This window comes from Eurosta solidaginis, chromosome 1 (assembly GCF_040869045.1).
Source record: "Eurosta solidaginis isolate ZX-2024a chromosome 1, ASM4086904v1, whole genome shotgun sequence".
In the NCBI taxonomy this organism is placed as follows: Eukaryota; Metazoa; Arthropoda; class Insecta; order Diptera; family Tephritidae; genus Eurosta; species Eurosta solidaginis.
Window position 1 is genome coordinate 181951581 of NC_090319.1, and position 21357 is coordinate 181972937.

Consider the following 21357-nt stretch of genomic DNA (forward strand, 5'->3'; position numbering starts at 1 on the left):
CCCACTCCCTCTTAAAATGCTCAGTAACACCTTTCGTTTGATACCCATATCGTACAAACATTCTAGAGTCACCCCTGGCCACCCTAATGGCGATATCTCGAAAGGGCGTCCACCTATAGACCTAATGCCCACTCCCTCTTAAAATGCTCAGTAACACCTTTCGTTTGATGCACATATCGTACAAACACATTCTAGAGTCACCCCTGGCCCACCCTAATGACGATATCTCGAAAAGGCGTCCACCTATAGACCTCATGCCCACTCCCTCTTAAAATGCTCAGTAACACCTTTCGTTTGATACCCATACCGTACAAACATTCTAGAGTCACCCCTGGCCCACCCTAATGGCGATATCTGGAAAAGGCGTCCACCTATAGACCTAATGCCCACTCCCTCTTAAAATGCTCAGTAACACCTTTCATTTGATTCCCATATCGTACAAACACATTCTAGAGACACCCCTGGTCCACCTTTATGGCGATATCTCGAAACGGCGTCCACCTATGGAACTAAGGATCACTCCTTTTCAAAATACTCATTAACAGCTTTCATTTGATACCCATATCGTACAAACACATTATAGAATCACCCCTGGTCCACCTTAATGGGGACATCTCGAAAAGGCGTCCACCGATAGACTTAAGGCCCACTCCCTCTTAAAATGCTCAGTAACACCTTTCATTTGATACCCATATCGTACAAACAAATTCTAGAGTCAGCCCTGGTCTACCTTTATGGCGATATCCCTAAATGGCGTTCATCCATAGAACTATGGCCTACTCTCTCTTAAAATACTCTTTAATACCTTTCATTTGATACACATGTTATACAACCACATTCCAGGGTTACCCCAGATTGATTTTCCTTATTTTGTCTCCATAGCTCTCAACTGAGTATGTTATGTTCGGTTACACCCGAACTTAGCCTTCCTTACTTGTTTATTTTATATTTATCTTAAAAATCGTTTAGATATGTTCAAATTTTACCAAATGTTTACGTGTATAGAATATATTGTTGTCTGAAAAAATCATAGAGACCGGTGGTGTATATAATCTCATACAACCGATTGTTCAGATAAGAAACTTTGCGCAATTTCTTCCCCATTTTAACAGCTAGAAGCTTCAAATTTCACCAAATGTTTACGTGTATAGTATATATTGTTGTCTGAAAAAATCATTGAGATCGGTGGTATATATAGTATATATCTCATACAACCGATTGTTCAGATAAGAAACTTTGCGCAATTTATTCCCTGTTTTAACAGCTAGAAGCTTCAAGTTTCACCAAATGCTTACGTATATAGCATATATTGTTGTCTGAAAAAATCATAGACATCGGTGGTACATATATTATATACCCCATATAAACTGTATTTTTTTTGCCCCTTTTTTACGGCTAGAAGCTTCAAAATTCATAACATTTCATCAAATAGTTACGTTTACGTCATATATTGTTGAAATACGTGATTCGTAGTCATAGTTTTTACACGCAGACCACAAAAAACCGGAAACTTTGCATCCTCACACAAAGTACCTACCTATTTTTATACTCAGTTGAGCAGAGCTCACAGAGTATATTAAGTTTGATTGGATAACGGTTGGTTGTACATATATAAAGGAATCGAGATAGATATAGACTTCCATATATCAAAATAATCAGGATCGAAAAAAAATTTGATTGAGCCATGTCCGTCCGTCCGTCCGTCCGTCCGTTAACACGATAACTTGAGTAAATTTTGAGGTATCTTGATGAAATTTGGTATGTAGGTTCCTGAGCACTCATCTCAGATCGCTATTTAAAATGAACGATATCGGACTATAACCACGCCCACTTTTTCGATATCGAAAATTTCGAAAAACCGAAAAAGTGCGATAACTCATTACAAAAGACAGATAAAGCGACGAAACTTGGTAGATGGGTTGACGTTATGACGCAGAATAGAAAATTAGTAAGATTTTGGACAATGGGCGTGGCACCGCCCACTTTTACAAGAAGGTAATTTAAAAGTTTTGCAAGCTGTAATTTGGCAGTCGTTGAAGATATCATGATGAAATTTGGCAGGAACGTTACTACTATTACTCTATATGTGCTAAATAAAAATTAGCAAAATTGGATGAAGAACACGCCCACTTTTTAAAAAAAAAATTTTTTTAATTCAAATTTTAACAAAAAATTTAATATCTTTACTGTATATAAGTAAATTAAGTCAAAATTCAACTCCAGTAATGATATGATGCAACAAAATACAAAAATAAAAGAAAATTTCAAAATGGGCGTGGCTCCGCCCATTTTCATTTAGTTTGTCTAGAATACTTTTATTGCCATAAGTCGAACAAAAATTTACCAATCCTTCTCAAATTTGGTAGGAGCATAGATTCTATGATGGTAACTGTTCTCTGTGAAAATGGGCGAAATCGGTGTAAGCCACGCCCAGTTTTTATACACAGTCCACCGTCTGTCCTTCCGCTCGGCCATTAACACAATAACTTGAGCAAAATCCGATATATCTTTACTAAGCTTAGCCCACGTACTTACCTGAGCTCACTTTTTCTTGGTATAAAAAATGGGCGAAATCTGACCATAACCACGCCCACTTTATCGATATCGAAAATTACGAAAAATGAAAAAAATGCCATAATTCTATACCAAATACGAAAAAAGTGATGAAACATGGTAACTGGATTGGTTTATTGACGCAAAATATAACTTTGGAAAAAACTTTGTAAAATGGGTGTGACACCTACCATATTAAGTAGAAGAAAATGAAAAAGTTCTACAAGGCGAAATCAACAGCCCTTGGAATCTTGGCAGGAATACTGTTAGTGGTATTGCATATATAAATAAATTAGCAGTACCCGACAGATGATTTTCTGGATCACCTGGTCCACATTTTGGTCGATATCGCGAGAACGCCTTCACATATACATCTAAGGGCCACTCGCTTTTAAAACCCTCATTAATACCTTTAATTTGATATCCATATCGTACAAAAACATACCAGAGTCACCCCTGTCCCACCCTAATGGCGATATCTCGAAAAGGCGTCCACCTATAGACCTAATGCCCCCTCCCTCTTAAAATGCTCAGTAACACCTTTCGTTTGATACCCATATCGTACAAACATTCTAGAGTCACCCCTGGCCCACCCTAATGGCGATATCTCGAAAAGGCGTCCACCTATAGACCTAGTGTCCACTCCCTCTTAAAATGCTCAGTAACACCTTTCGTTTGATACCCATATCGTACAAACATTCTAGAGTCACCCCTGGCCCACCCTAATGGCAATATCTCGAAAAGGCGTCCACCTATAGACCTAATGCCCACTCCCTCTTAAAATGCTCAGTAACAGCTTTCGTTTGATACCCATATCGTACAAACATTCTAGAGTCACACCTGGCCCACCCTAATGGCGATATTTCGAAAAGGCGTCCACCTATAGAACTAAAGATTACTCCCTTTTAAAATACTCATACCCACCCTAATGGCGATATCTCGAAAAGGCGTCCACCTATAGACCTAATGCCCACTCCCTCTTAAAATGCTCAGTAAAACCTTTCGTTTGATACCCATACCGTACAAACATTCTAGAGTCACCCTTGGTCCAGCTTTATGGCGATATCTCGAAAAGGCGTCCACCTATAGAACCAAGGATTACTCCCTTTTAAAATACTCCTTACCACCTTTCATTTGATACCCATATCGTACAAACACATTCTAGAGTCACCCCTGGCCCACCCTAATGGCGATATCTCGAAAAGGCGTCCACCTATAGACCTAATGCCCACTCCCTCTTAAAATGCTCAGTAACACCTTTCGTTTGATACCCATATCGTACAAACATTCTAGAGTCACCCCTGGCCACCCTAATGGCGATATCTCGAAAGGGCGTCCACCTATAGACCTAATGCCCACTCCCTCTTAAAATGCTCAGTAACACCTTTCGTTTGATGCACATATCGTACAAACACATTCTAGAGTCACCCCTGGCCCACCCTAATGACGATATCTCGAAAAGGCGTCCATCTATAGACCTCATGCCCACTCCCTCTTAAAATGCTCAGTAACACCTTTCGTTTGATACCCATACCGTACAAACATTCTAGAGTCACCCCTGGCCCACCCTAATGGCGATATCTCGAAAAGGCGTCCACCTATAGACCTAATGCCCACTCCCTCTTAAAATGCTCAGTAACACCTTTCATTTGATTCCCATATCGTACAAACACATTCTAGAGACACCCCTGGTCCACCTTTATGGCGATATCTCGAAACGGCGTCCACCTATGGAACTAAGGATCACTCCTTTTCAAAATACTCATTAACAGCTTTCATTTGATACCCATATCGTACAAACACATTATAGAATCACCCCTGGTCCACCTTAATGGGGACATCTCGAAAAGGCGTCCACCGATAGACCTAAGGCCCACTCCCTCTTAAAATGCTCAGTAACACCTTTCATTTGATACCCATATCGTACAAACAAATTCTAGAGTCAGCCCTGGTCTACCTTTATGGCGATATCCCTAAATGGCGTTCATCCATAGAACTATGGCCTACTCTCTCTTAAAATACTCTTTAATACCTTTCATTTGATACACATGTTATACAACCACATTCCAGGGTTACCCCAGATTGATTTTCCTTATTTTGTCTCCATAGCTCTCAACTGAGTATGTTATGTTCGGTTACACCCGAACTTAGCCTTCCTTACTTGTTTATTTTATATTTATCTTAAAAATCGTTTAGATATGTTCAAATTTTACCAAATGTTTACGTGTATAGAATATATTGTTGTCTGAAAAAATCATAGAGACCGGTGGTGTATATAATCTCATACAACCGATTGTTCAGATAAGAAACTTTGCGCAATTTCTTCCCCATTTTAACAGCTAGAAGCTTCAAATTTCACCAAATGTTTACGTGTATAGTATATATTGTTGTCTGAAAAAATCATTGAGATCGGTGGTATATATAGTATATATCTCATACAACCGATTGTTCAGATAAGAAACTTTGCGCAATTTATTCCCCGTTTTAACAGCTAGAAGCTTCAAGTTTCACCAAATGCTTACGTATATAGCATATATTGTTGTCTGAAAAAATCATAGACATCGGTGGTACATATATTATATACCCCATATAAACTGTATTTTTTTTGCCCCTTTTTTACGGCTAGAAGCTTCAAAATTCATAACATTTCATCAAAAAGTTACGTTTACGTCATATATTGTTGAAATACGTGATTCGTAGTCATAGTTTTTACACGCAGACCACAAAAAACCGGAAACTTTGCATCCTCACACAAAGTACCTACCTTTTTTTATACTCAGTTGAGCAGAGCTCACAGAGTATATTAAGTTTGATTGGATAACGGTTGGTTGTACATATATAAAGGAATCGAGATAGATATAGACTTCCATATATCAAAATAATCAGGATCGAAAAAAAATTTGATTGAGCCATGTCCGTCCGTCCGTCCGTCCGTCCGTTAACACGATAACTTGAGTAAATTTTGAGGTATCTTGATGAAATTTGGTATGTAGGTTCCTGAGCACTCATCTCAGATCGCTATTTAAAATGAACGATATCGGACTATAACCACGCCCACTTTTTCGATATCGAAAATTTCGAAAAACCGAAAAAGTGCGATAACTCATTACAAAAGACAGATAAAGCGACGAAACTTGGTAGATGGGTTGACGTTATGACGCAGAATAGAAAATTAGTAAGATTTTGGACAATGGGCGTGGCACCGCCCACTTTTACAAGAAGGTAATTTAAAAGTTTTGCAAGCTGTAATTTGGCAGTCGTTGAAGATATCATGATGAAATTTGGCAGGAACGTTACTACTATTACTCTATATGTGCTAAATAAAAATTAGCAAAATTGGATGAAGAACACGCCCACTTTTTAAAAAAAAAAATTTTTTAATTCAAATTTTAACAAAAAATTTTATATCTTTACTGTATATAAGTAAATAAAGTCAAAATTCAACTCCAGTAATGATATGATGCAACAAAATACAAAAATAAAAGAAAATTTCAAAATGGGCGTGGCTCCGCCCATTTTCATTTAGTTTGTCTAGAATACTTTTATTGCCATAAGTCGAACAAAAATTTACCAATCCTTCTCAAATTTGGTAGGAGCATAGATTCTATGATGGTAACTGTTCTCTGTGAAAATGGACGAAATCGGTGGAAGCCACGCCCAGTTTTTATACACAGTCCACCGTCTGTCCTTCCGCTCGGCCATTAACACAATAACTTGAGCAAAATCCGATATATCTTTACTAAACTTAGCCCACGTACTTACCTGAGCTCACTTTTTCTTGGTATAAAAAATGGGCGAAATCTGACCATAACCACGCCCACTTTATCGATATCGAAAATTACGAAAAATGAAAAAAATGCCATAATTCTATACCAAATACGAAAAAAGTGATGAAACATGGTAACTGGATTGGTTTATTGACGCAAAATATAACTTTGGAAAAAACTTTGTAAAATGGGTGTGACACCTACCATATTAAGTAGAAGAAAATGAAAAAGTTCTACAAGGCGAAATCAACAGCCCTTGGAATCTTGGCAGGAATACTGTTAGTGGTATTGCATATATAAATAAATTAGCAGTAACCGACAGATGATTTTCTGGATCACCTGGTCCACATTTTGGTCGATATCGCGAGAACGCCTTCACATATACATCTAAGGGCCACTCGCTTTTAAAACCCTCATTAATACCTTTAATTTGATATCCATATCGTACAAAAACATACCAGAGTCACCCCTGTCCCACCCTAATGGCGATATCTCGAAAAGGCGTCCACCTATAGACCTAATGCCCCCTCCCTCTTAAAATGCTCAGTAACACCTTTCGTTTGATACCCATATCGTACAAACATTCTAGAGTCACTCCTGGCCCACCCTAATGGCGATATCTCGAAAAGGCGTCCACCTATAGACCTAGTGTCCACTCCCTCTTAAAATGCTCAGTAACACCTTTCGTTTGATACCCATATCGTACAAACATTCTAGAGTCACCCCTGGCCCACCCTAATGGCGATATCTCGAAAAGGCGTCCACCTATAGACCTAATGCCCACTCCCTCTTAAAATGCTCAGTAACAGCTTTCGTTTGATACCCATATCGTACAAACATTCTAGAGTCACACCTGGCCCACCCTAATGGCGATATTTCGAAAAGGCGTCCACCTATAGAACTAAGGATTACTCCCTTTTAAAATACTCATTACCACCTTTCATTTGATACCCATATCGTACAAACACATTCTAGAGTCACCCTGGCCCACCCTAATGGCGATATCTCGAAAAGGCGTCCACCTATAGACCTAATGTCCACTCCCTCTTAAAATGCTCAGTAACACCTTTCGTTTGATACCCATATCGTACAAACATTCTAGAGTCACCCCTGGCCCACCCTAATGGCGATATCTCGAAAAGGCGTCCACCTATAGACCTAATGTCCACTCCCTCTTAAAATGCTCAGTATCACCTTTCGTTTGATACCCATATCGTACAAACATTCTAGAGTCACCCCTGTCCCACCCTAATGGCGATATCTCGAAAAGGCGTCCACATAGACCTAATGCCACTCCCTCTTAAAATGCTCAGTAACACCTTTCGTTTGATACCCATATCGTACGCCTGGCCCACCCTAATGGCGATATCTCGAAAAGGCGTTCACCTATAGAACTAAGGATTACTCCCTTTTAAAATACTCATTATCGTACAAACACATTCTAGAGTCACCCCTGGCCCACCCTAATGACGATATCTCGAAAAGGCGTCCACCTATAGACCTCATGCCCACCCTCTTAAAATGCTCAGTAACACCTTTCGTTTGATACCCATACCGTACAAACATTCTAGAGTCACCCCTGGCCCACCCTAATGGCGATATCTCGAAAAGGCGTCCACCTATAGACCTAATGCCCACTCCCTCTTAAAATGCTCAGTAACACCTTTCATTTGATTCCCATATCGTACAAACACATTCTAGAGACACCCCTGGTCCACCTTTATGGCGATATCTTGAAACGGCGTCCACCTATGGAACTAAGGATCACTCCTTTTCAAAATACTCATTAACAGCTTTCATTTGATACCCATATCGTACAAACACATTATAGAATCACCCCTGGTCCACCTTAATGGGGACATCTCGAAAAGGCGTCCACCGATAGACCTAAGGCCCACTCCCTCTTAAAATGCTCAGTAACACCTTTCATTTGATACCCATATCGTACAAACAAATTCTAGAGTCAGCCCTGGTCTACCTTTATGGCGATATCCCTAAATGGCGTTCATCCATAGAACTATGGCCTACTCTCTCTTAAAATACTCTTTAATACCTTTCATTTGATACACATGTTATACAACCACATTCCAGGGTTACCCCAGATTGATTTTCCTTATTTTGTCTCCATAGCTCTCAACTGAGTATGTTATGTTCGGTTACACCCGAACTTAGCCTTCCTTACTTGTTTATTTTATATTTATCTTAAAAATCGTTTAGATATGTTCAAATTTTACCAAATGTTTACGTGTATAGAATATATTGTTGTCTGAAAAAATCATAGAGACCGGTGGTGTATATAATCTCATACAACCGATTGTTATGATAAGAAACTTTGCGCAATTTCTTCCCCATTTTAACAGCTAGAAGCTTCAAATTTCACCAAATGTTTACGTGTATAGTATATATTGTTGTCTGAAAAAATCATTGAGATCGGTGGTATATATAGTATATATCTCATACAACCGATTGTTCAGATAAGAAACTTTGCGCAATTTATTCCCCGTTTTAACAGCTAGAAGCTTCAAGTTTCACCAAATGCTTACGTATATAGCATATATTGTTGTCTGAAAAAATCATAGACATCGGTGGTACATATATTATAGACCCCATATAAACTGTATTTTTTTTGCCCCTTTTTTACGGCTAGAAGCTTCAAAATTCATAACATTTCATCAAATAGTTACGTTTACGTCATATATTGTTGAAATACGTGATTCGTAGTCATAGTTTTTACACGCAGACCACAAAAAACCTGAAACTTTGCATCCTCACACAAAGTACCTACCTATTTTTATACTCAGTTGAGCAGAGCTCACAGAGTATATTAAGTTTGATTGGATAACGGTTGGTTGTACATATATAAAGGAATCGAGATAGATATAGACTTCCATATATCAAAATAATCAGGATCGAAAAAAAATTTGATTGAGCCATGTCCGTCCGTCCGTCCGTCCGTCCGTTAACACGATAACTTGAGTAAATTTTGAGGTATCTTGATGAAATTTGGTATGTAGGTTCCTGAGCACTCATCTCAGATCGCTATTTAAAATGAACGATATCGGACTATAACCACGCCCACTTTTTCGATATCGAAAATTTCGAAAAACCGAAAAAGTGCGATAACTCATTACAAAAGACAGATAAAGCGACGAAACTTGGTAGATGGGTTGACGTTATGACGCAGAATAGAAAATTAGTAAGATTTTGGACAATGGGCGTGGCACCGCCCACTTTTACAAGAAGGTAATTTAAAAGTTTTGCAAGCTGTAATTTGGCAGTCGTTGAGATATCATGATGAAATTTGGCAGGAACGTTACTACTATTACTCTATATGTGCTAAATAAAAATTAGCAAAATTGGATGAAGAACACGCCCACTTTTTAAAAAAAAAATTTTTTAATTCAAATTTTAACAAAAATTTAATATCTTTACTGTATATAAGTAAATTAAGTCAAAATTCAACTCCAGTAATGATATGATGCAACAAAATACAAAAATAAAAGAAAATTTCAAAATGGGCGTGGCTCCGCCCATTTTCATTTAGTTTGTCTAGAATACTTTTATTGCCATAAGTCGAACAAAAATTTACCAATCCTTCTCAAATTTGGTAGGAGCATAGATTCTATGATGGTAACTGTTCTCTGTGAAAATGGGCGAAATCGGTGGAAGCCACGCCCAGTTTTTTATACACAGTCCACCGTCTGTCCTTCCGCTCGGCCATTAACACAATAACTTGAGCAAAATCCGATATATCTTTACTAAACTTAGCCCACGTACTTACCTGAGCTCACTTTTTCTTGGTATAAAAAATGGGCGAAATCTGACCATAACCACGCCCACTTTATCGATATCGAAAATTACGAAAATGAAAAAAATGCCATAATTCTATACCAAATACGAAAAAAGTGATGAAACATGGTAACTGGATTGGTTTATTGACGCAAAATATAACTTTGGAAAAAACTTTGTAAAATGGGTGTGACACCTACCATATTAAGTAGAAGAAAATGAAAAAGTTCTACAAGGCGAAATCAACAGCCCTTGGAATCTTGGCAGGAATACTGTTAGTGGTATTGCATATATAAATAAATTAGCAGTACCCGACAGATGATTTTCTGGATCACCTGGTCCACATTTTGGTCGATATCGCGAGAACGCCTTCACATATACATCTAAGGGCCACTCGCTTTTAAAACCCTCATTAATACCTTTAATTTGATATCCATATCGTATAACAATTGCCTCTCCCAGTCACACATGTTGAAAGATTATCCTAGCACTCAAACCTGCAATCAATGTCGAGATCGGCACAACTCAGTGCTTTATGAAGACACTTCATCCACGCCGAAGAGACAACCCTCCCGAGCGCAAAAGACAACCTCCCAAACCACAACGACAAACCCCATTAACTCATCCGGTAAAACCCCACATTAAGCAGATCTTTTGGATGAAGGACCTTCCTGCTCGCAGATAAGTCATGTCCAATCGTTCTGCGCAGAAACCGATTGCAAAATAATTTTGCCCACGGGTATCGTCCCGGTAGAACATAGAAGGGAGATTTTCAAATTTAGAGCTCTCGTAGATCAGGGATCTGAAAGAAGCTTTATTTCAACAAGAGCCAAAGACAGGATCAGAATCCCTTATAAACCCTCTAAAATTGAAATATCCGGCATGGGAGGGAAGGCAGTTCAAACCTCAATTAAACTGTGTTCCCTGACCCTAGTTTCCGCCGATATGCAGACAAAAATAAATGCGGAAGCAATAGTATTACCTCAGCTAATGAAAATGCTCCCCAACTTCCAACTTACCAACGAACTCCAAACGAAATGGGCACACGTTAACCTTGCGGATTCGAATTTGCACTCTCCATCCCAAATAGACCTGGTTCTATAATAATCCCCCAAATAATTAAGGAAGGCGTCGAAAAGCTCTCACCCCACCGGTTTACTCAAAACACGATATTTGGATGGATCGTCAGATGCAAGGCGAACGTGGAAGTATACTCCTACTCCATACAAGTATCAGAGGTAATTAATAACGAGCTAAGCTGCCTACTACGGAAGTTTTGGGAATTAAAGAAATACCCAGCTTCAATGACAAAACTCCTGAAGATGAGTTTTGTGAAAATTATTACACAGGCACAACTACGCGCGCGGATAATGGACGTTATGTGGTCAGGCCGCCTTTAAACCTAGCTTCCCTGACGCGATCCCATTATCAAATTCACGACCCTCGGCCGTCAGCCAGTCAGAGGATCGTCTTTCGCTCGTTTCTGAGCGACCCCATAAAAGATTATCGTCTGAAAACAGTTACATTTGGTGTGAACTGTGCACCCTACCGTTCCATACGTACCATTCACCAACTGGCCATAGATGTAGAAGAAACTTTCCCCAAAGCTGTCCCTGTCTTCACCAAAGAAACGTATGCAGACGACATTCCCTCTGGCAGCCATGATATTCTCTCGGCTGAACAGTCTCTCTCCCAAGTCATCCAAGCGCTCGGTTCAGTAGGATTCCCATTACGGAAATAATGGCCAACCACTCTAGTATTCTGAGGGATATCGAGAAAAAGGACTTGTTCCACATAAATCTCCTAGAATTTGAGAAAACGAGTAATGCCAAAACTCTCGGTATTCAATGGAACACCCTCACCAACACCTTCTCTTATACAGTCGACTCTATACCCCTGTCGTCTGCTAGGACAAAGCGTCAGATCCTCTCCTCTGTCGCTAAACTTTTTGACCCCGCAGGGTGGCTTACGCCGATAATGATTCAGGCAAAGATTCTCCTCCAAGAGTTCTGGATAGACTGAACCGACTGGGACGAAGAAGTTAAACCCATCCGTCTCATAAAGTGGACTCAATTCACAAAAAATTTGTACGGTATCTCGAACATAAAGATAGCCCAATGGATCAACTATAACCCCAACCAGCATGTAGAACTGCATGGATTCTGTGACGCATCGGAAAAGGCATACTGCACCAATATATATGTTAGGAACACTCACGATACCAGTACCTCCTCTCATCTTTTGGTTTCCAAGGCTAAAGTTGCACCCCTTCGCACTTCCAGCCTGCCAAGGATAGAACTATGCGCGGCCCTTCTTTTGGCACGTCTAGTCGCTGTCGTCCAGTCAAACCTCAACCTCTATTACAAAATTAACACTGTGGTCTGACTCGGAAATAGTTCTAGCATGGCTGGAAAGCCCCTTTTTATTTTTAATTTTTATTTTTATTTGAGTCTTTAAATTTACAAATTTTTACAGACTAGCATAATATTAAGAGTAGAAAGATCTTAAATGACTAATTAGGGTTTCATACAAAGAAGTGCAGTCAACTTCTGAAGAACTGAAAAACAAATTGAGATCCGCACAAGCCCTCGCAATAGGCGCGTTTACCGCATTGTGTGTTGAACAAATGCGTGGTGGCAACGGCGCGCACCCACGTATTGGTTAAAGATTAGGTTCAGGCGAAAGAAAAGGAAGAAAATAAAAACACCAAAAAAGGTTTCGTATTAATACAAGGGAATTCACAGTGTTTTTTATTCAATATGTATAAATACAACAAGTGTTAAGGAAATTTATTAACAGATGTTGTGAAAATGAAAATGTTAAAGATATTTTCGGAAATTATTTTATGAATTTGACCACTTACGTGAACGGGCGATTACGTGTTCCTTTGCTGGCGGCTGGATCAAAAGAGCACGAGACTCTTTTCCACATGAGCCGATGAACCCACGATACAGCCACTTCGTTGGGTTTCGCGGCAACAAAGTTGCTGTACCACGGGCTCACAGCGGTAAACGTCTAAGACACATACGTACTACCACTCACACATGCATGTGTGTATATAACAAGAATATGCGGGTGGTAGTAACGAAGAAAATAAAACAAAGAAAGTTATGTTACGAGGGGGGGGGGGGGGGGGGTGAGATATATTTAGGCCTGTGGCCTAAACATACCGGCCCCCTTGCCGTAAGCAACAAAGAAAAAAAAAATGAAAAGGAAAAAAAGGAATGACACGCGATCGCACGTCCAGTAAGCCGTTATGTCGATGTGCAGATGCGGACTGCAAGCACTGCACGTCGCACGATGGACTTCGTGTCTCGTTGTCCTGAGAAGAAAAAGAAAAGATGTTATTAAATACACGTACGTCGTTTTAAATTCCGTGCTGTAATTACTTATTTTTATGAAACAACTCCTATTTTTGGCAGGCTCCTGAGACTACCAGCCCGAATACGGTTGGTTGGGTCAGGAGACCGCCAACTGTTGTTGCTGGCGTTCCGCTCACCATCAGTTCGGCGTATAGGTCAGCGCCGAGTGTAAGACGAACTGGCGATGAGCGGTAGAACTGCGGATCTGCAAGCCGCATAAATTCGAACGGAACGGCAACCTTTGGATCCACATTGGATGGCGGACTCAACCGATAGTGGCCGTTGACCACGGCGGCTTGGGTAGTGACATGAGTCGTTGACCCGAACTTGCCGCGCAGAATGAGTGTGCATTGCCCTGGTCCTTGGCGCTCTAACTGCAAATCGCGTACCAGCTCTGCATCGACGATGGTGCTGGCGGCGCAGGGATCAATGATGGCACGAACCAGATGTAGGTGCCCACGCGATTCGACGCGTACGATGGCCGTCGGCGCAATGGGCACGAAAGACCGCATGATGGGCGCTGGAGTGGCTGGGAGTAGCCGGCCGGTTCGGAAGCCTTCCGGTGTACCACGCGATAGTGCCTTTTTATCTAGGGCGTCAGAAGTGTATGGCGTTGATTTCTTTCGCCGCTGCTGTCTTCCGCGTTTGGATGACTCGGTCGGGCCTCCTTGGAGTCCGACGTCGCGGTGCCGCCAGTTGTCTCGGTCATTTCGACGTTTATTTGCTTTCGCCGCGGTTCTCTCATGCTGTAACAGCGGCCGGAAACTGCGCATGCCATTGTTGACCGTTGACGGTCTTGTTGTCTCTGTTTTGCCTTTTTCTTCCTCCGCCTTTGCTCTCTCCTCCTCCATTTCTTCTTCTTCCACCTGCTGAGCCCAGGACTTTGTCGGCCCCATTAGGTGGATTGACAACGTGTCATCGGACGGGCTGTCGTCGCCAATGGTTGTTGCATCATCGCGTTCAGAAAGACGCTCATCTAGATGGAGCGTGGTGTGGTGCTTCTGCTGGCACCGTTTGCAGCGATATTTGCTATTGCACTTGTCCACGCGATGAAAGGGCGACAGACAATTCGGACAGTATTTGTGCAGCAGCACGGCCCGCAACCTCTCCTCCGGGGATTTTTTCCTGTATTCGGCACAGAGTCGGAGACTATGGTCCCTGCCGCAGAGCTGGCACGCGACGTCGAAACGCTTTGCGCCTCCCTCTGCCTTGGCCAATAAGGTTTGGTAACGGGTCATGATCTGAAAGAATATTGGTATCATTGATCATGCCCAAATTGAGGTTGGCGGAATGTTGTTTGGGTGGCGTAAACAAAAAAATTATCTCTAATATATTTTCGCAGAAGAAAAAAAAAATTTTATTGAAATAAATTTTGATTGAAATAAAAAATTAAAGGCCATAAGTAAATACTTATGCGATGTGGCTGTTGCTTTAGCGCCTTTAGTACATTTTATAATTTGATTTATGTCGGTAGATGTCACCGAAGTAGTGTTAAAATTTACTTTTGATTTGTGGTGAACTTTGCTTTCACAACAAGTGGCCTGCCACCACACGGAACGGTTCGAAACCTGGCTGAAAATGTATTACAGAGTTGCACTTCCACCACTCAACATTGTTTTTTTGATGTGTATTGTCGATAATATTGAGATTCGTGGAATTACGTATTTCAAATCTGAATGATTGATCGAGATATGTAATACGCGACATGTGCGGCGTGTTGTGCGCGATATTTAGTGCGGCATGTACTGCGTGACGTGTAGTGCGCATGTAGTGCGTGACGTGTAGTGCGCATGTAGTGCGTGACGTGTAGTGCGCATGTAGTGCATGACGTGTAGTGCGCGAGATGCTTGCGCATGAGGCCTAACGTTTGTATTGCAATAATCATTGACAGTCAGACATTAAATGTAGAGATTTTGACATCTGCTACGCTTTTCCATTTCCTGAATGGAAAAAAAAGGAAAAAAAAAAATGTCATTGATTTACGACATGCGGTGAGTATAGTTACTGTTCGTTTAGTAAAATTTGCTAATTCTAACCTTATTTCTTATTCATTGATCATTTTTTTCTCTTTTGCATTTTCAGGGTATAATATTTCAATGAGCAGTCATATCAATTAAGGACAATTAATGCCACTGATGAACATGGTACAAAAATTCAACAAGCAGCAGCTCAAAACGTGCCCGTTGCACAATATTGCGAGTATACATCTGCGCTATTTCGTCATGTATTCGCCGAAGCGAGGATAGCAAACACATATTTTATCCGTACTAACGAAGAGCGCCACAAGACGGCTGTAGCGCATTTTTTGCACACTTTAAAATCGCGCGGCCACATTTACTCTGCTGCATATAGTGGTTGGTATTGTGTTTCAGATGAAACTTTCTTAACAGAATCACAGCTACGTTTGGACACACACACGGGCGCAGGTTTATTGCTTGATTCTGGCCATCCGGTTGAGGCAGCTAAACTTTACACAATAGAGGGCTTGAGGTATTTCCTGTTGCGTGAGGGTGTGGCGCATAGCGATACTTCCATCCAAGTTTAAATAAAACATTAAAGCACAACAATACGCACATATTTATATATATATGTAGGTAAGCACTTTCTGTGCAACAAGAATTCTCCGCAAAGTGCTTAAGGTTAAATTAACACTACTTAAACCACTACATAAGACAAAAAATATAACTTGGATCTTTTATCTTTAAGCACAATATTATTTAAAAGTAGTTTCCATAAAATTAACGAAAATAAAACCTTCCAAAATTTCACTTGCCATTTCTTCTTTACAATACACCTGTCCAGCAAAAGTGTTTAAATTAATTTAGCGGAAATGTTGTGATTGGCGTGCGAAGGCCAATGGCTGCCTAATTAATTGTGACGATTGTTGATATTTATTTAAATTTACATACAGGCTTATTTTTGGTATGATTGCGATATTTAAGCGGTGGTGGAATAGCACTGTAATTTAAAAACTCCAACTACTCCTTTAGAGGAGAGGAATTTAGAAACGCGCTATACCTATGCATTAACCCGTTTAGTGGCGAAAATACCATAAGGAATCCTCGAAGTAGAGTCCGTGAACCAAATATTCCTTTGGTTGGTTACTACTATGCTGCACGGCTAAGGAGATCGGACGCAAGCAGCGCTCTAGGCGCCATTTCGATGTACATTCTCGAGGAACCAATTGCCTAATGTACCCTACGTGTTTACTCAAACCATTTATTTCCATAAATAAACTTTCTGATAGGTTCCATGGAGCATTTTGACACGGCCTCTAGGGCAGGCACCACAAAACTGCTGAGAGTTCAGAACCTCATGTACCCCGAGGTGGACACTCGCACACGAAATGGTAGGTTTCTCCTTGCAGCCTTCCACACTGCACCTGTCTTTAATAAGTATTCCCATTCTGTGCCAGATGGCCAGTACCATTTCAAGATGGATTTGATCTTGAATGTTAATTTGCTAAACATATTCAGTAAAGACGTTGTCCTTCTATAGTTGTAGCCAGGCCATGTTTTTTTAGATGATTTTGCACGTATCCTTAGAGTACCAATTGCGAATTACGGTTTTCTCTGTTGTACGAACCGGCAATATCACGTATTGCTGTAGCTGCCATGCGAAATCTACATCCAGAGTTGGTAGAATCGGTTCAAAGCAAAGCTCTTTTTAGTGTTCAAGAAGAAGGACTTTTAGGAACTTTTAAAAGTTCTGATAGCCCTAAACTGAACAGTTCCAAGAGTTACTGAACAAAAATGCCTCTGTATTTTATGTTGCACGTACAGCCAAATCTTTACAAAATCATTGGCAAATGATGAAGCAATATCAATTATTGACAGATCAAGTTGTTAAGCCACTTCATATGAGTGATCAACCATAAAGTTTTTCTGGTGCTGAAGATCTTATACTCGATGCAGAACTTAATGATCAACGTGATGAGGCATTGGAGATCGAACTTGCTTTAACTGATCGTCAAAATAAGCGTGAAATTCGTATTTTAGAGAACGAGTTAAGTCGGTGGAATGTCTTAGTTGATTCAGTGACAGGTGTCTCGCCACCCGAATTCGATGGTCAAACGCTAGCTGTACTTCGTGGTCGGCTAGTTCGTTACTTAATGCGATCCAAAGAAATAACCTTTGGCCGTTATGTTGAAGATTCTCATGTCGATGTAGACCTATCACTTATTCATTGGTGGTGCACCTTTGCTAAGTGGGAATAAGACTCGACTCGCCAACAATTGTGTTGTTGAGATTTGCAGTTTACGATTCGTTTTTCTGGTAAACGATGAACTAATAAATGCTATCCGACATGGAAGCGCGAAGACGACCGCAGCTTTAAACTAGGAGTTGCCGTAAAAATTGTATGACTTTTATTATAAATTATAAAAAGTCTGCAGAAACGCACGGAAATTTCTATACATCTAATACAAAGTGAGGGACGTACTTTTAAGGCTTAAATTAAAAAATCATAATTAAATCATTTTATTCAGTGGAATTTAACAGTGTTGAATCTGGTACAATGTTTTCGTTTTAAATTGAGAATTTTTGAGTCATACCGTAGAAGCATTTAATACTTTTGGTTTAGTTGTATGGCTCGCTGTTACAGTCCTTGAACGGCTTTCTGCACTGCCCGAAGCATTAGAGGTATTTGAACAAAAATTTTCATCTGCACTCATCAAGATTGTCACTGTAGGTGTCCACTTCTATCTCTTTATTTAACGAACGTATAATAGTCTCCAAATCGTGTACTTCGCCATCCTCTTAGATTGCCTCAGACATTCTGGCAGTGTCAGTTTCTAGGGGTCTAGGGTACGGCAATTTGTATTTTACTTTCCTCACAGAGGTCGCTACACCTTTGATCGATATCAAACACGATTTATATGCGCCACACAGTGGTCAAGAGCAGAGACAAGCGGCGCTCGGTGAAAATTTGCCCGTTTTCAATCGAAAGCTGTATATCAGCAATTAAATTCCCTAAAAATTGTAGAATAAAAGTAGTTAAAAGCGACAATGTTTGTATTTTTCTCCGTCAGGGAGAATTGCTGCTCGGCTGCTTTGATTACAAACTACGCTAAAATACACGCATTACAAAATGGGATATTTTCCATCTAATACAATTCAGAAAGCCGATAATTCCGTGTATGAAAACCCTGAAAATGTAATCTGTTGACGCTATCATATATCGAAACTTTTGCCAATAATTGTATTATACCCAGTAAACGTTCGAAATATGAATCATAAGTGAGTATTCAAGAATAATCACATTTAAGGTACATTTTCCTCCCGACGATACATTAGTTTCTTATTCGAAAATACTTTTAAATTTCGAAGTTTGGTTCATATGGGATATGATATATGGGAGATTTGATTGCGGATTCTGTGGCAGATAATGAATCTGCGTTTGGGTATGTTGGCCTCGTTCTGGGGGACGAGAGCTGGGTTATTGGTTTGTTGGCCTCGTTCGGGGTGAACGAGAGCTGGGTTATTGGTTTGTTGGCCTCGTTCTGGGTGAACGAGAGCTGGGTTACTTGGGAATAAGGAATATGGACTATTAAAGTTCATTTTCGTTGTCGTTGGGCGGAAGTAGTACCAGTTTCGCGATTGGTCGGGTAATTTGTCCCTTCATTGTATGAACGTCAACAACACGTACACGGTTATCGGAACCTGGGTGTGTGTTGACGACTCTCCCCATTTTCCACTCGTTCGGTTGTAGATTATCCTCCTTGATGACGACTAGGTCCCCGGGTTTTAAGTTGGATTGTGGATGTTTCCATTTATACCGTTTCTGGATCTCGGTGAGGTATTCCGATTTCCATCTTTTGCAAAAGGTCTGATGATGGGCTTTCATCTTTTGCCATCGGTTTACAATGGAGGCAGGGTTTTCACTACAGTCGAGTTCAGGTGGAGCTAAAAGATGCCCACCTACGAGAAAATGGCCTGGAGTAAGCGGCTCCAGGTCGGAAGGGTCGTTGGATGAGGGACTTAGAGGTCTCGAGTTGAGGCAGGCCTCAATTCGACATAAGAGGGTTGTAAACCCTTCGAGAGTATATTTGTGATCAGACGCGATCTTTTTAAAGTGGGTCTTAAAACTTTTTACCCCCGCTTCCCACAAACCTCCCATGTGAGGAGCGCTTGGCGGTATAAAATGCCATTCTATAATGTGATGGCTATATTTAGTCAACGTTCCGTCCCTTGCTTCACGCAGAAATGCTTTAAACTCGGATCGTAAAGATCGAGAAGCTCCGACAAAGTTAGTACCATTGTCGGAGTGAACGTTTTTCGGACAGCCTCGTCTGGATACGAATCTGGCGAAGGCAGCTAGGAAGGACCCGGTACTAAGATCGTTTGTCGGTTCTAGATGGATGGCTTTCGTCGAAAAGCAGACAAACAGGCAAACGTATCCTTTTGAAATTCGACATCCCCTCCCTCGGTAGGATTTTATATCGAATGGTCCCGCGAAATCTACCCCAGTGTTAGTGAAGGCCCTAGTAAAGGTGGTGCGCTCTTTCGGAAGGATCCCCATAAGTTGCGTTTGCGTCCGCTTCCTGTAAATAGTGCAGACTTTACAGTTGTGGATAACCGACCTTATCATGACTTTAACGCGTGGGATCCAGTACTGAGTGCGGATATGACGTAGCATCAGCTGGTTCCCTCCATGCAGGGTGGTCTCATGAGAGGATTGGACTATAAGTCTGGATAACCTGCAGGTATAAGGAAGAATAATGGGATGACTTTCATTATGGGATATGTCTTTCGATGCCCCAGTCCGCCCCCCCAGTTCGAATGATGCCTTCGTCATCTATATATGGGTTCAGGGGTAAAATCTCACTCTTCCCATTTATTAGTTTTCCTGACTTCAAATTTGCGTACTCTTCTTGATAATGTTGCCTCTGGCATATTGTTATCAATCTTCGTGTTGTTTTTTCTATTTCGTCAGGAGCTATTGAATGAGAATCCCTTTTAAAAGGGACTTTAGTTGTTGGGTGCGTATTCTGGAAAAACCGAAGAATATAGGATATAACCCGCAAAACCCTCGGTAGATCGGAAAACCTATCCAGAATATCAAAGTTAATTTTAACCGAAGTTGTATTAATTTTCACCCTCTTTTCCTCCATATTCGTATTGTAATCTTCTTCTTGTGTTGGCCAATTTTCGTTGTCTTCTTGTAACCAAGAAGGTCCCTGCCACCACAAAGAATTGTCGATTAGATCCGAAGCGAGGAGGCCTCTGCTCGCCAAATCTGCAGGGTTTGACGGAGAGTCTACATGCCGCCATACTTTGTCTCCAACTTTGTCGATGATTTTCGTTATTCGATGTGCCACAAACGTTGACCACGAACATGGTGGTTTTCGGATCCATGCCAGTACTATAGTCGAATCTGTCCAAAGGGTTACTTTAATGTTTGAAGGTTGCATATTTTCTATGGCCGACTCTATAATTTCTGCAAGTAGGACTGCGCCGCAGAGTTCCAGTCGTGGCAATGATATGGTTTTGACCGGGGCTACTCTCGTTTTGGCCATCAACAGGTTGGTGAAGACTTGATCCTTTGTTTGTACCCTCAGGAAAACAGTGGCGGCATATGCGTTTTCCGAGGCATCGCTGAATCCATGTATTTCGACATTGTCCTTCAATGTGTAGTGAACCCATCGCGGTATGCGTATATCGTTGATCTTTTCGTAGTCCGTCATGAATGATTGCCACCGATGTAGAGTAGTTTCAGACACATCTTCATCTCAGCCTGTCCCTTCCAACCAAATATTTTGCATTATTATTTTGGCTACAGTTACGACTGGTGCCAGCCAGCCAAGAGGGTCGAAAAGTTTTGCGATCGCAGAAAGTATTGACCTTTTTGTTACGGCGTGGTTATTGTCAAAGGGTTTTGCTGTGAAG

The 21357-nt window shown here is 40.8% G+C and overlaps 1 pseudogene; it reads left to right on the top strand.

Moving 5' to 3' along the window:
• Positions 1–17043: 17043 nt before the first annotated feature.
• Positions 17044–17811, top strand: LOC137239006 (microspherule protein 1 pseudogene; annotated as a pseudogene).
• The last annotated feature ends 3546 nt before the right edge of the window (positions 17812–21357 follow it).